Consider the following 17,640-nt stretch of genomic DNA (forward strand, 5'->3'; position numbering starts at 1 on the left):
TGTCTAACAACTTATGAAAGAGTGTCTGTGATTGGTTGATTAAACTGGACATGACAAGCCACTCTGTGAAGGATATTGCTAGTTTTATTTACCTCAGTTTAAAGTAGTGAGAAAGAGTATGGAGGAGGGCGTTGGTGGGGGTGATAGCCAGGGCTGATATCCCTGTTATACAGGTTTCTAGATGATTTATGATCTAGTTAGTCAAGTTGAGAGATAAGTAGGGTATATCTCCACCGTATACCACAGTTCAAACAGTGTAATAACTCTCTTTATTTAATACTACAGTTTATAACAGCATAAGGTAAGCTGGCTTATATTTTTTGTAGGTTTGAATTTTATTATTATATAATGTTGAGTGTTGTGCTTACCATTTCAGGGTTCAGTATTCGGTATTCTTGGATTTCTTGTTCGATGTTGGGTTTTTTTTATCTGAATTTTAAAGGAGTGGTTGGTTAATGGAGTTCTGTTAATTTGTCATGACAGTTGATATACATTAACTGTTGAATAGATTTGACCGTTGCACCTGTTGGTGATTGGTCATGTATGGGGGCAGGTTTAGGGGTTGGGCGATCAGTCGATCATTGAGTCAAGTGACATGGTTTTGATTCCTAGCTTGTATGTGGCAAGAAGTAGGGTCGTCCACCCAACCACATGGATTTTCTGCAGGTATTCTAGTTTCCTCCCACTGTTAAAGACCCCTACATGCAAACGAAGCAAGCGAATTAGATGAGTAGGTGATACCGCTCTTGTTTATTTAGGTAAAAAGTCCCACATATTTGTTAAATATGTTAAATGTAATGAAATAGGGATGAACGTCCACCAACCAAGCTAATTTGCAAATTAGATGTGGTCGCAAATATTCTAGAAATAGTATGCACAAACTGCCTCATGCATAACACTGGTCACTATTTAAACCTTTCTGCAGGTATTTCATTTACACAACCAAATTTATTCATAACCCCTGAAGAAAAAAAACCTGTTTTGATAAATTAGAACAGGAGAATTACTTAGCACAAGAAATTGAATATGGCCATTAGTAGGCAAAATTCAAAATTTAAACACTAATTAAGAATTAAAAACAGCAAACTTTCAAATTTTCTTGTGATTAGAAAAACAATACTAGTCTTAAAACTATTCTGATCTATCATTCTGTGAGCCATGGTAGCTAAGTGGGTAAGACGCTGAGTCGCTAGCCTGAAGGTCGCGTATTCGATCTCTGCTTTGGCCAAGAAAGTTCATCAAGATTTTCTGATGGGGTTTCCCCTTGTCAGTGGTGCAGCTGTCTAGTCATTCAGATGAAACAAAAAACTGAGGTCCTGTGTCTACATTGGTGTGCAAGTAAAAGATCCCTTGGCAGTTGGAATTCAGCATAAGAGTAGGGCTTAGTGCCACTGCCCGGGCAAAATTCCCCTCAAAGCCCAGTCGGAGCAGAACAGTGGGACATTAAACTCCATTTCATTTCATTTTTTAAAACTATTCTGATCTATCAATAGACATTTGAAATAGACATTAGCCAATATCGATTCCACAAATTCTAGAAATTCTGTAACAATTTCCATATATGCTTAAACATACATTATGCAAGAGCTAAATCTGCCTATTGCAGGTCTTTATTTAGGCCTGAAATGTTATCTAAATTATTAATAAGACATTTATTAACAAAACAAAACTCTCGATGCCATTGCTAGCCTGCGATATTTAGCAGATTGGAACACATTTTTTTAAAGTAATTAAACGTAAAAGAGACTTTGTTGTTTATCGTACCGACTTTAGTAATGATGATCGAGGCTAGGCCTAAAATTCAAAAGCTAACATCTCGGTTCAGAGTGGAGCAATTGGACTGAAATTTTCAGCATATTCCCCTTACATTATCTAGCTGTTAACTATTATAGCGAGAACTGCCAGCTCTTTATATAATCCTCTATAATACCCCTTTAAATAGTGAAATTTAGTTGTTGATATTTTATAGTTAAATAGTAGTTAATGTGCAGATAGTGAAATATAGTTGTTGATATTTTACAGTCAGGGGTCGAAATAACACTTGTCTTGATATTTTACGAAATACAGTTTTATAGTATTTAATGTGCAGATAGTGAAATATAGTTGTTGATATTTTAAAGTTTTATAGTAGTTAATGTGTAGATAGTGAAATATAGTTGTTGATATTTTACAGAATGCAGTTTTAATAGTATTTAATGTGCAGATAGTGAAATATAGTTGTTGATATTTTATAGTTTTATAGTAGTTAATGTGCAGATAGTGAAATATAGTTGTTGATATTTTTACAGTTTTAATAGTATTTAATGTGCAGATAGTGAAATATAGTTGTTGATATTTTACAGAATACAGTTTTAATAGTATTTAATGTGCAGATAGTGAAATATAGTTGTTGATATTTAAAGTTAAATAGTAGTTAATGTGTAGATAGTGAAATATAGTTGTTGATATTTTACATTCAGGGGTCGAAATAACACTTGTCTTGATATTTTACGGAATACAGTTTTATAGTATTTAATGTGCAGATAGTGAAATATAGTTGTTGATATTTTATAGTTTTATAGTAGTTAATGTGCAGATAGTGAAATATAGTTGTTGATATTTTATAGTTTTATAGTAGTTAATGTGTAGATAGTGAAATATAGTTGTTGATATTTTACAGAATACAGTTTTAATAGTATTTAATGTGCAGATAGTGAAATATAGTTGTTGATATTTTATAGTTTTATAGTAGTTAATGTGCAGATAGTGAAATATGGTTGTTGATATTTTATAGTTTTATAGTATTTAATGTGTAGATAGTGAAATATAGTTGTTGATATTTTAATATTTTATAGTAGTTAATGTGTAGATTGTGAAATGTACTGTTTTATATTTTAATATTTTATAGTAGTTAATGTGTAGATTGTGAAATGTACTGTTTGATATTTTAATATTTTATAGTAGTTAATGTGTAGATTGTGAAATGTACTTGATAATATTTTACTGTTTTATATTATTTAATCTACGTGCATCACCTGGCTTCAGCTTCAAAATGTTAGGCGTGTGTTAACATCACGTCACAGGTTTTCCCAGTTTGAATGATCAAGCTGAGTAAAAGGTGAAATAATTTGGTATTTTTTTTTTTAAAATAGTTCAGTGTAAACTGGATATATAAATAAATTTTAATACAGACTTGAAATTGCTGCTTGTTTTGATAGCTATGTTCGAGAACTATTTATCCCTGCATTGCCCGAGAAAGTTCATCAGGAATTTTTGACATGGTTTCCCCTTGTCAGTGGTGCAGGACGGAGGGCCTGACAAGGGCAACTGTCTTGTCATTTGGATGGGATGAAAAACATTGGTGTGCACGTAAAAGATCCCTTGACAGTTGGAATTCGATATAAGAGTTGGCCATAGTGCCGCTGCCCGGGCAAAATTTCCGTCATAGCACACTGTTTGGCGTATGCCCATCTTCATTAGCCCAGTATAGGAGCAGATCAGTAGAACGTTAAACCCATTTCATTTCCTTCCATTTCGCAAGCTATATAGATGAAGATAAGGTCATGCTATTACATGAAATATTAGAATAACTGTAGTTGGTGATATTTATTGAATAGATGTAGGCCTGTGATCTTCTGGTAAAACATGCCTTTGAATTTAATTCTATATAAAGGCAGGGACTAGATGGATTACCAGATGAATTTATATAGTATATTATTATTCAGGTCACACTGTATTAAAATAAGATTAAACCTGGCAACTATATACTTGTTATTCTAGTTATACATGTACATTTATTGTCATCTATTATACTCCCTGTTTCTTTCTCTCTCAGTCTTATATTCATAACCAACATAGTTCACACACCTCCCTTTTACTTCAAATAAGGGGACAGTCTCTCTCTCTCTCTCTCTCTCTCTCTCTCTCTCTTCACTCACAGGTTTCTAATAGTAATAGAGTCTCTCTCACTTTCTCTCTCTCTCTCTCTAACCACCTTTGTTATAAATGGATTCCCTCTTCACCTGTATGTTCGATCCCTGCATTGGCCGAGAAAGTTCATCTGGATTTTCCGACGTGGTTTCCCCTTGTCAGTGGTGCAGAACGGAGGGCCTGACAAGGACAGCTGTCTAGTCCTTCGGATGAGACGAAAAAACAAGGTCCCATGTATACATTAGAATGCACGTAAAAGGTCCCTTGGCAGTTGGAATTCGATAAAAGAGTAGGCGATAATGCCGCTGCCCGGGCAAAATTTCCCTCATAGCACACTGTATGGCGTATGCCTGTCTTCATTAGCCCAGTATAGGAGCAGAACAGTAGGACGTTAAACCCCATTTCATTTCATTTCATTTCATTTCTCTTCACCTGTTCGTACTGAAGGACATGTTTTGCATGAATTTATCATTGTAATAAAATAAAGTGATATGAAGTGGGGTTTAACGTCCTACTGTTCTGCTCCGACTGAGCTAATGAAGACGAGCATACCCCATGCAGTGTGGCATGAGGAAAATTTTGCCTGGACAGCAGCACTATGGCCTACTCTTATATCAAATCCCTGTATACTGAACCCAAACTGCCAAGGGTACACATTGTCCCTTGCCAAGGGCCCTGTGCTGCACTATTGAAAAGGGGGTACTCTAGTAGAACTAGTTAGTCATTAACCAATTCCAGATGTTGTTAACTAGATGTCCTTCAAAATTGTTCGAAACCCACGAAATAAATTAGCCATTGACAAATTTTGAGTGAATAATTTGTCATTTTCTTGTTTAGGAACTTTTAACTTTTAATAAAAGTAGTAGCAAATTAAACTTTTTCCCAGTTCAGATACATGTAGCTTACAATACAAATGTGTTGTGAAAAATCAATTTGAACTTTATTTTGTTGAAAATTAGTGATAATTCTGATCACACATCGTTTGTTCAATGATCATACAGATGTTCTAACTAACTTTAGGGGGGGGGGGGGTTGATGAACACGTTTAATCAAGGTACATTTGAATTTACTGAAATTAAGATGTGAGACATGTTAGTCCCGAAATAACCTTGTTTGTGTTGGATGGAAGTTCAAGTCTTGTTTTTTTCCCAGGGGTTTCTGGTTTCTTTCCACTGCTATGAAAGATGCTCACATGACATGCAATTTTTTTTTTAAAATGAAAAATTGAGACAGACACTATTTTATCTGTTGCTAGGATGAGGAGGTTAAATGAAAACTGTTTTATCTGTTGCTAAGGTGATCAGGTTCAATGGAACAGTGCTTTATCTGACGCTAGGGTGATGAGGTTCAATGGAATACTGTTTTATCTGTTGCTATGAGGTTCAGTAGAATACTGCTTTATCTGTTGCTAGGGTGAGAGGTTCAATGGAACACAGTTTTATCTGTTGCTAGGGTGATGAGGTTCAATGGAACAGTGCTTTGTCTGTCACTAGGGTGACGAGGTTCAATGGAACACTGTTTTATATGTTGCTAGGGTGATGAGGTTCAATGGAACACTGTTTTATCTGTTGCTAGGGTGATGAGGTTCAATGGAACAGTGCTTTATCTGTCGCTTGGGTGATGAGGTTCAATGGAACACTGTTTTATCTGTTGCTAGGGTGATGAGGTTCAATGGAACAGTGCTTTATCTGTTGCTAGGGTGATGAGGTTCGATGGAACATATATGTAAAAATAGTAGAATTAATTTAATTGATGGTTGACAAATAAACATGATCAACAATTCCGTTGTATATTCTGTTATCAAGACATTCTGCTCAGAGATGGAATTAAACATTAGTATGAAATGAAAGTATTAAGAATTAAACATTAGTATGAAATTAGTATAAAATGAAAGTAGAAAAAAATTAAACATTAGTATGAAATTAGTATAAAATGAAAGTAGAAAAAAATTAAACATTAGTATGAAATTAGTATAAAATGAAAGTAGAAAAAAATTAAACATTAGTATGAAATTAAAGTAGACTAGAAATGATTAAACATTAGTGTAAAATGAAAGTAGAGAGAATAAGTTTGAAATGGTTGAGTGGTTTATTACAGATATGAGATTATTACTGAACTGTACATGTATATACATATACCTGGTCTGTATTATAAATACAATTCCATCTTCATTAGCCCAGAACAGTAGGACGTTAAACCCCATTTCATTTTAATTCATTTCACACTTAAATTAGACCACTGTTTGAGACTATACCTGTCTTCATTAGCCCAGTTCGGAGCAGAACAGTAGGACGTTAAACCCCATTTCATTTAATTAATACAATACTTGTATGAGATGATTACAAACTGTAAAGGCCCTATACATTGACCTGGTCTCTGTTATACAAAAGGGGGGTTGGATGGTCGAATGGTTAGCACGTGTGTGCTGTATCATAAGAGCTGTCATTGAGTCAACTGTCGTGGTTTCAAATCCCAGGTCGTACGTGACAAGGAGTAGGTTCGCCTGTCCAACCTCGTGGGTTTTCTCCGGGTCCTCCGGTTTCCTCCCACTGCTAAAGAGCCCAACGCGCAAGCGAAATATTGAAATAAAATTAAACGGTATGTTAGTCCCAAAATGACCTAGTTTGTGTTGAGTGGACGTTAAACCCCATTTCTCTCTCTCTGTTATACAGATATATACATATGTATGCATGAGATTATTACAGACTGTATACACCTGGTCTGTTATAAATACCCTACTTGTATGACGGTCTCAATACATATACCTCGATGATCAGACGTAACCCAATCCAACGCTCATTTCCTCAATTACTCCTTCACTGGTACATCAAGGATCTTCCATAGATTTCTAGGAATTTTTTCAATGTGATTATATTCTTATCTTCTTCTCCTGATGCTTTTGCGTAAAGCTAGCTTGGCCTGCATTAGATGCAGTTTGTGACCGTAATGATTATAAATAATGGTTGTGTAATAATGCTGAAACTCCTCGACACATCTATTGATATTAGAGTGAAAAATCCAGATAAAAATACACACGTCATAGGCAAATGTCATAAACATTGATGGCTGATTGAACTTCAAAAATAAAATAAACATGTGACAGACATTAAAGGGGCATTATGTAAGATTAGATAAAGAGCTGACAGTTCGCACTATAATAGTTAAAAACTAGATAATGTAAAGGGAATATACTGAAAATTTCAGTCCAGTTGCTCCACTCACTGACCGGGAGTCACTGTGAACCGAGATATTAGCGATTGAATGTTAAGTGCAGCCTTGATCATCATTACTAAAGGCGATATGATAAAAACATACATGTAGTCTCGATTATCCATTTTTATACGTCCACATTCATAATGTGAACGTATTATGCCGTCGCCCCTGTCTGTGTGTGTGTGTGTGTGTGTGTGTGTGTGTGTGTGTGTGTGTGTCTGTGGTTCGCCTACAGGGCGCAATTCTTCATGGATTTTCTTCAAACTTGGTATACTTATTCCTTATACCCCAAGGAAGATCCCTATTGTTTTTGGTGCATGCCCGACCCCCCGGGGCAGAGCCACGCCCATTTCTAGTATTTGTTTGTTTGTCGTCTACAGGCCACATTTCTTAACTAATAATCTTGAAACTTTGCATACACATTCTTTGTACCCTAAGGAACATCCCTATCGTTTGGGGTGCATGCCCAACCCCCAGGGGCAGAGCCACGCCCATTTTCTTTTCGTGTGTCTTTGTGTCGCCTACAGGGCGCAATTCTTACTGGATTTTCTTCAAACTTGGTATACTTATTCCTTATACCCCAAGGAAGATCCCTATTGTTTTTGGTGCATGCCCGACCCCCAGGGGCAGAGCCACGCCCATTTCTAGTTGCCTTTAACGTACAAAGGCCACAATTCTGAATGGATTATCTTGGAACTTGGTGTATTTATTCCTTAGACCCTTAGGAAGGCAACTATTGATGTTGCCATTTCAATAACAGGATGGTTTCTATTTATATTGTTTCCATATCCAACCCCCATGGGCAGAGCCACGCCCAGTTTTTGTATTTATCGTCTACAGGCTGCAATTCTGAATGGATCATCTTGAAATGTGCATATTTATTCCTTATACCATAAAGACAGCAACTATTTATTTTGATACTTGCCCCGACCTCCTGGGGCCGTGTCACACCCACTTTATTGTTAGTATTTTGTCTGTAAATTTGGCAAAACAAACCCGACGCCTAGCCTTCTTTGCCTCTGATCATATTACAGCCATTTCATATTTCATTCTCTTCATTTTAAAAAGTACCATATCAATCAAAGCTGGAATGTGGACGTATATTGCAGCGTTAGTGATGCTCTTGTTGGATTTAATCATCAATGAGTGTTGAGCAGCAGATCAGATTCAAACCCAGTGAAAAACCGCCACTTAAGATGGCATTGAGAGTTGATTAAGGGATTTTCATGTTCATAAATGTCTAAATAATAGTTTATATAACATTTCGGGCCTAAAGAAAGACCTGCTCTTACAAAATGCATGTTTAATAGCTGAGTCAACTTACGAAATAAGCGAGAATTAGTCTGAAATGTTGTAGGAAGAATAATCAGAATCAGTGTATTGATATTTGTGAGATATATTCACAAGCCATATTCTTCCCTTCCGCTAGTTGCGGCTTGTTCATTTAACCCTGTCGCCTGTCTCCATTTCTAGCAAAACTGCTTTGAAAGATTGGACGACAATAATCATTGTATTTGTTACTGACATTTGAGTACCTGCAACAAAATACAAAAGATGTAATAGAAGGCAGAGTATAGCATCTCAATCAACCCTTCAATATATGAAATGATTTTAATGGATGTCTTACAGTTGATACAGTGGGTGTGTTAATTCTAGGGTCCTCCATTCTTTCCCACGATTACCCCTAAATTATAATAGTTAAACAATGGTAATATAAGGTCTTATCTGTTGAACTTGGCTTGTACCGTAATCAGATCAAACCCTACTACATGTAGTTATAAAAGGGGCCCTGTTCTCAAATCTATTAAAGGGATTTAAGGGGTTGTTGAGAAGACTGCTCATTGCGGTATTGAAGTTTTCTTATATTATTAGGATCAGGGGCCTGTGTCACGGAATTTTAAATAAGATAAAATCCAAATTTTAGTAATTTGATTGGATAATTTTTGGTTTTTATCTTTAGTTAAAATTTCGAGAAACAGGGCCTAGATCCCTTATTTGTATATTGTATTTACTGTTTCAGTACATTGGTTGTTATTATCAAAATTTGTGAACCAATTTTTCCAAAGATCATTTAGATTTTGGTATAAATTACGAATATTGATTTTAGTTGAATTATCTACATATATACCTACAAACAAAATTTTATGTCCTCAGATTGAGCCAATGTCAATATATAATTGTTTAACAGTGATTGTAGGGTTGGGGAGGTTCAGGAATTCCCTACGGTAAATTAGACCCAAGTTGAGTCCACAATGGCCGCTTTATGTAAATGAGTATTTTGGGGAATGCTAACCCTAACCCTTTTAATAGGAATAGGAGTAAAAGATAAATTGGATCCAAGTTAGGTTTAAGAATTTTGAGGGAGAGATTAGGTTTCTACATAAACACAGACCTAGGATTATGAAAATTTAGCTGTTTTTTGTTGCTGGTGGTCTTCCTTAGGTGGCACTTGAGTAATTTGACTGAAGTTTTCAATATATTCCTTTATCACCTCATAACACATTCTACAATAGATATCGTTTGTGTGATAACTTTTATATTCTACAACATGAACATGAATTTGATTTTATTATATTTATTTATTTGTGCGTGTAAGAAAGGATTGGATGCTGTATACATGTAAATGAAATCTTCTACTCGTCTTTTTTGATATCAAAAAATATTCAACACTCGTCGTCAAGTAAAAACAAAAAAACTTGGCAAAGCCTCGTTCTTTTTTACATAATCGACTTGTGTTGATATTTTTTGATATCAAAAAAGATTTGGAGGCGATTCTCTATTTATTATTATCTGTTTTTGAACTATTACAGCAAGAACATTCAGCTCTTTATTCAAATCTTATAATACATAAAGCATTTTTAACAATGGCTATACATTTACATTTGATATTTCGATACAAATAATTTTAAAAATAATTCGAAAGTGCAATGTAATATAAATTGTAGGTGTAATCATAGACCTTATAATATGTCCATGGTGTAATGGACTGTGGTGTGATTCTGTTTTTTTAGACAGGCACCATGTTAGGTTCGGATGTGTGATTGTTGTCTGTGTCAACCAAGTTACATGTCGTGTCAAACTATTAACCTATCAAATATCAGTTTACATGTTGTAATGTCGACAGGAGACACAATAGGCAATATTTATCAATGTGCTTTTATTTCATATTTTTAATGCATATTGGACTGGAGTTTTATTTTGAATGGGGTGTTATTTTATTTCAACTGAATGAGTTGGCACCCAGTGAATACATTGGAGCAGTCAGATCTTATTATTAAAGTGTTGACCCATCGCTTGTCCTGCTATCACCCGACCTTTTGTCTACTATTGAAGTCTGTCACTTGACCTGTGGTCTGCTAACCCTAGACCTAGGTGTACTATTGAAGGCTACCACTTGACCTGTGGTCTGCTATTGAAGTCTACCACTCGACCTGTGGTCTACTATTGAAGTCTACCACTTGACCTGTGGTCTGTTATTGAAGTCACCTCTCAACCGGTAGTCTACTATTGAAATCTACCACTCGACTGGTGGTCTGCTATTGAAGTCACCACTCGACCGGTGGTCTGCTATTGAAGTCTACCACTTTGTTCTGATAGCATTCTGGCTGAGTTATATGAAAAAGTCTGAAAAAACATGAATATAAGTTCAAATAAGTTCAAATGAACAAGGTCTTGTTGTCTGGCTAATAAATATAACAATAAATCATACAAGAACAATGCTCAAAGCAGCTAGATGTACTGGTACCATAGAACAGTTAAATACTCTGCTCAGAGCAGCTAGTTGACTGGTACCACGGAACAGTTAGATGCTCTGCTCAGAACAGCTAGATGTACTGGTACCACAGAACAGTTAAATACTCTGCTCAGAGCAGGAAAATGTAATGGTAACACAGATACCCATTTTCTGAGCAAATAATAATTAACATAGATAGCATCATTAGATACCCATTCTCAGAGCGAATGATAATTAACATAGCACCATTAGATTCAAGTAATTATTTCAAGACCTTTTATCACATTTTATGAGTTCTCCCACATCTGGATGATAAATTTCGATTGTAATTTCGTGTTGAAACAGAGAAAACCTGAAAATTATTTATTGAAAACCAAAAATAGTCTTGTCTTTAATTGAGGATGTGGGACCATGCGAGTTACACCTGTCGAGTTGTTTTCCCAGTGAAGATATTATATTGCCTGAAATATATAGTCTCAGATGGATGGCTTCCTGATTCTCGTCATTTGATAGGCGTGAACAAATTAATGTGTCTGGTAAGATGTGACTAGTTAATATAACTTGATTACCAAGACTGTTTATCTTATACTATTTTTTCCACTATGATATAAAACTGGAATATTGCCCAATATCATTTTTAAACAATTATCTCTCTCTCTCTCTCTCTCTCTCTCTCTCTCTCTCTTCAAGGGAGGGCTTTTTACAATCTTTGTTGGTATACATCTGAAAGCATTCGTGACTGTTGGAATTCAAGAGTTGGCAGAACGTCATTGTCCAGGCAAAACTTCTTGAATAGAACATATACCCAAGGACTTCATTTATGTAGTTGGTGTTGATGACTTAATTAACACGGTTGACACCCGACGACTTCAGTAACACGGTTTGGGATCGAGGACTTCATTAACACGGTTGGTGTCGATGACTTCATTAACACGGTTGGTGCCAGCAATTTCATTAACAGGGTTAATGTTGATGACTTCATTAACACGGTTGGTGCCACCGATTTCATTAACACGGTTAGTGTTGACGACTTCATTAACACGGTTGGTGCCAGCAATTTCATTAACAGGGTTAATGTTGATGACTTCATTAACACGGTTGGTGCCGCCGATTTCATTAACACGGTTAGTGTTGACGACTTCATTAACACGGTTGGTGCCGGTGATTTCATTAACACAGTTAGTGTTGATGACTTCATTAACACGGTTGGTGCCGGCGATTTCATTAACATGGTTAGTGTCGATTACTTCATTAACACGGTTGGTGCCGTCGATTTCATTAACACGGTTAGTGTTGATGACTTCATTAACACGGTTGGTGCCCAACAACTTCATTAACACGTTTAGTGTCGGCGATTTCATTAACATGGTTAGTGTTGACGACTTCATTAACACGGTTGGTGCCCATTGACTTCATTAACACGGACGTCTTCATTAAAACAGTTCCTCCCAGAGGACTACATTAACCTGGTTGGTGCCAGTGGGCTTCATTAACTCGGTTGGTGCCAGATGTCTTCATTAACACAGTTCATACCAGAGGACTTCATTAACACAATTGGTGCCCGAGGACTTCATTAACTCGGTTGGTGTCAGAGGACATCATTAACACAATTGGTGCCCGAGGACTTCATTAACTCGGTGGGTGTCCAAGGACTTCATTGACCCAGTTGGTGTCCGATGATTTCATTAACACGGTTGGTACCCGAGGACTTCATTGACATTGTTTGTGCCCAACAACTTCATTGACATGGTTGGCACAGGAAAGTAGAACTTTTTTTTGAAATTCTACAGAATTTGAACACAGCAATATTTAAAATGATTGCATGCAGTTCTGAAGATTAATAAAACCTATCATGATTGGTGACCTGAAAATTGTTTAGATTTTATTTCAGCCTCAAAACACTATGTTTTGATGGATTTTATAAGGGGGTGGATGGGGGATAATTGCTCCTGATCCATTTTTTCTGTTCGGAATTCATATATTTGTATGTTTTGCTCGGTGATTTATCGTCATTTCATCAGATCTGTCCAGGGTTGATGTAGTGGAAGAAATGATGTTAGTCGTTGCATTCTCTTTTACCAGAAAACGCTGCTGTAATATGGTGATCAACGCATGCACATCATATCAGGTCACAGAAGGCGTGGCAAAAATATTGATAAATGTCGATCGATAGAAAGTGCGACAAAGGAATACGGCCGTCATAAATCTTGATAGCGACTAACAAATGTTTATTAGGGACGTAAAACATATATCATTGCTAAAACCAGAAAAACAAGGGACTAAATACGTAGAAAATGCGTAGTTACAAATTCAACAGCTTCTGAATTTTAAAAGCTAAAAATAAGATACATGTTGGGGAAGTGGGGCAGGTGTGACCTAGGATATACGTCATGGAAAAACACTGAACTTATGAAATCAAACACCAAAATAAACAAATAATAATTTTTAAGACGCATTATGTATGATTTAGATAAAGTGCTGGTTGTTCTTGCAAAAATAGTTCAAAAATAGGCAATGCCAAATGTATATATTGAAAATTTCATTCAAATTTGTTTATTCTGAGTAAAGTTACCACTGTTTGAAGTTAACAAGATATGGCTGAGATTGTTTATTGATTGTAACAACGCCCCTGGTTTTTCGAGGTGTTCTAATCTACGTAAAATCAGAGCTTTCCGATGGCCCAGAGAGTTGATTATGGGCTTGTCACGTTAATAAATGTCTAATAGTAAGTGCAGGGGGACTGCACCACACAAAATTTACACAAAAACAAATACACAGACAGGACATCATACTAAGGAAAACACAAACATACAGACAATTAAAAAAAAAATGAATGGATCCGGGGGCTAGCCGTAAGCATCCACTGCGCTGTACAGTCCAGTGTCTGTAGTGACACAGACTTCACTCAAATTTGAAAACAATTAGGAATACAACCCAATATAACATTTGAAGCCAAATAAAAACCTGCACTCGACAGATTTAACTCTTAGATAATGCAGCTTTAGTTCAACTTGTCTAAAATTTTAGATCATGATAGATTGGGGAAAATATCCCCACCAATAAATTGTGGAACAGGATTATCTTGTTTAAAATTTCAAACCCTTTGCTTTGAATTAATTAACATTAGTTTTTATATGCCCACATGGAAATGTGGTTGTATATTGCTGTCGCCCCCGTCCGTCTGTCCGTCCGTCCATCTGTCCGTCCGTCGACCACACTTTCTTGTCTACACTCTACAGACTACATTTGATCGTTTCTTCTAGAGTTATGGCCCGTATTTTACTTTGATCTGTATGAAATTTATATGCATCCTTTAAATTAGTGAAACAAAAAACCCTTTTGAATTTCAGTCATCCGTTTATTGGTTCTAGAGTTATGGCCCTTGTTTCACTTTGTTGAACCTTGTGAAAGTTCGAAGGACAAAACTTATCATTTGATCTGTATTATATTTATATTCATCCTTTAAATTAAAGCCTCCCATAGATTTGTTGACCAATCAAGAATTGGCACAGACTGATTTTCACCAATCAAGAATTGGCACAGACTGATTTCGATGAAACGAAAAATGCCATAGACTGATGTTATAATCAAAAAATGAATCATTTGAGTTGCCTCGAGCCAGTGATTTTATTTTCATAGTGGAAGTGGTCGCTAAAAAATGTTATTTCCCACACACTGTTGCCCCGTCTTTCTGATTTTTAAAATTTATGTTTTATGTGATATCCTATCTTCATTAGGAGTGTGTGTGCTGTATCATAAGGTCTGTCATTGAGTCAACTGGCGTGGTCTGGATTCCCCAGTTGTACGTGACATGGAGTAGGGTCACCTGTCCAACCTCGTGCGTTTTTTCTGGGTCCTCCGGTTTCCTGCCACTGCTAAAGACCCCAATGTGTAAGCAAATTTTTTAAATAAAATTGAACCATGTGTTATTCCCGAAATGACCTAGTTTGTGTTGAGTGGACGTTAAACCCTATTTCTCTCTCCCTCTCTCCTACCTTCATTAACCTGGTGAGTGTAGAACAGTACAACGTTGGTAACTCCATCTTCATTTTTATATTTCAGGACCGCATATTCAGAAATGTTGGTGTTTTTCCACTGCAAGCTGTCGTTTCAAACCAGTATGGGAAGAGGGATAAAACAATTACTGTGGTACGATTTTTAAAATTTTTACCAATTTATTGTTTTTGTTTAAATAAAAACAAGAGAGCTTAATGAATAATATATTTTTGAAATATTTTATATTGGAATTACATTAGGAAGAAATTCTTGGAACTTTAAAAGAAAATTACATTGAAAATTAGAATTCTATAGTTATTGAAAATTAAAATTTTATAATTATTGAAAATTAGCATTTTATACATATTTAAAATAAGAATTTTATACATATTGAAATTTTACGAGTAGATATTAAAAATTAAAATTTTCTAGACATTCAAAATTAAAATTTTATAGACATTCAAAATTAGAATTTTACGAGTAGATATTAAAAATTAAAATTTTCTAGACATTCAAAATTAAAATTTTATAGACATTCAAAATTAGAATTTTATACACATTGAAAATTAGAATTTTGTACACATTGAAAATGAGAATTTTTTAGACATTTAAAATTAGAGTTTTATAGACCTTTAAAATTAGAATTTTGTACACATTGAAAATTCAAATTTTATAGTTATTGAAAATTCGAATTTTATAGAGATATTTAAAATTAGAATTTTATAGATAATGAAAATTAGCATTTTACAAGTAGATATTGAAAATTAGAATTTTATAGACATTAAAAATTAGAATTTTATAGACATTAAAAATTAGAATTTTATATACATTAAATATTAGAATTTTATTCACATTGAACATTATTATTCAAAATTAAAATTGCTTTAACAGGTTGTCATGGAAGCCTATCTTGGACAAGTCTCTTTCATGTTGGAGGAAGGAACAGATGTTTTTGAAACTGGATCGTCGATTCGTTTTATTGTATCCTTGGAAACAACGTTACGCCAGACCACAGTTATGCAAATTGATTTTGGGAATGGTGACGTGAGAAACGTATCGTTAAAGGAACATGACGAGGATCAAACCTCCAATCATCTTGACTCCCTGTCGTTGATTACTAGTTATGGGGAAGGATGTAATTTGACCGTCGAGTTTCAGTACACGTACCAGTACCAGGGTGTTTACAGATCATCAGTGATATTTAACGACATGCCCGAATCTCTCGTAGATTTACGACAGCAGGTGACAATTCTGGACAGATTAGCTGGACCGAAGATTCGTGCTCCTAAAACAACTGCTGTTAACAACAGCACAGAATTCAGCATCCATTTTGTAAAAAGTTCTTTTAACTTGTCAGTACTATGGACCATTGGGTTGTCAAATGGAAAGATACTGGATCGATTTGAATCAACGCTTCCGAAAATGTCTTACACTTTTATAACAGAAGGGACTTACGTCCTGAACGCTAGCATCACGAATACAATAAACACGGTGTATGCGTCTGCTAACATCCTGGTCCAGACGCCAATCAGTGACATCACAATGGATTGTGAACCAAAAGATTTTATTGACATATCTTCGGAAGTTTTTTGTTATGCGACAATCATTCACGGGAGCAGTGCATCGTTTGCTTGGGATTTTAAGGACCGGAATCGAAGACCGTCTGTAGATGATGCAATCTTGGGATCACGAGCAAGGCATATGTTTAGTGAACCTGGTGAATACGAGGTACAAGTGACGGCCACGAATTCTCTTAATTCTGTGAGAAAGATATTACCTGGAAACATTTTTGTGGAATATCCGATACAACAGGTTATGTTGATTGATGGATCCCCAACGGAACTCAGAAATGACACAGACTTTTTTGTTAAAACTAATATTAAGACAAATGTATTCTATGATTTTGATTTTGGAAATGGCAGAAGACAACCGGATGATATCGCACACACAGGTGATCGGGCAATGCATTATAGGTATATATTTAGTCAAGCAGGAAAATATCTGGTCCGTGTTTACGCATACAATAATATATCCGAGGTAAACAGTTCTGTGACAGTTTATATCGAAGAACCAATCAAGTTCCATAAAGCTGTGGTGCTGCCACCTGTGGTTACTCATCTTACTACAATCTTTATTCTTAATCTGAAAGGTAACCAACATTTATTTCATTATCTAATTAGTCAAATTTTGTTGTCAATTTTATTTTTTTGTGTACCTTGAATAAGAACACATATTTTATACTGATTTCATGGATTAATTGAATGCTTGTCTTGGTACAATTTTATTTCTAGAATTCGCTTGCTTGTAGGGTCTTTATTAACAGGGGGAGGAAATCAAAGGACCCAAAGAAAACTCAGTAGGTCAAGCAGGCTACCCTCTCCGGATTCCCTGGTTTCCTCCCACTGCTAAAGACCCCTACACGCAAGCGAATTATTGAAATAAGATTGAACATTAGTTTCGACCTGACCTTGTTTGTCGTGTGGATGTGAAACTCCATTTCTCTCTTTCTTTCTATATTAGAAGTGTTGGGGGTGAATAGATCAAACTGAATGCAATTTACAATTGAAATTTAAAAGACATGTTTTTTTTTGTTGTTTTTTTAGGACGTATATCAGGTAGAGAAGATCTTATCTATGAGTGGCAGGTCAATGACCTACAGTCGATATTTACAAAGTCACCTGTTCTTGAGATGAAATATACATTACCAGGGAAACATAATTTAAATTACACCATCAGAAATCAAGGTAAGTTACTCTGATATAACATGGCAGACGGTCCACACATATCTC

General features: G+C 35.6%; 1 non-coding gene across 1 annotated transcript; it reads left to right on the forward strand.

Annotated features, from left to right (window-relative positions):
• The first annotated feature begins 221 nt into the window (after window positions 1-221).
• LOC126807989 (uncharacterized) lies at window positions 222-16,168 on the forward strand. Its single transcript, XR_008789227.1, has 3 exons — window positions 222-301; window positions 14,918-15,004; window positions 15,743-16,168. It is a non-coding gene; the product is annotated as an uncharacterized LOC126807989 (transcript).
• The last annotated feature ends 1,472 nt before the right edge of the window (window positions 16,169-17,640 follow it).

This window comes from Patella vulgata, chromosome 9 (genome assembly GCF_932274485.2).
Source record: "Patella vulgata chromosome 9, xgPatVulg1.2, whole genome shotgun sequence".
NCBI lineage: Eukaryota > Metazoa > Mollusca > Gastropoda > Patellidae > Patella > Patella vulgata.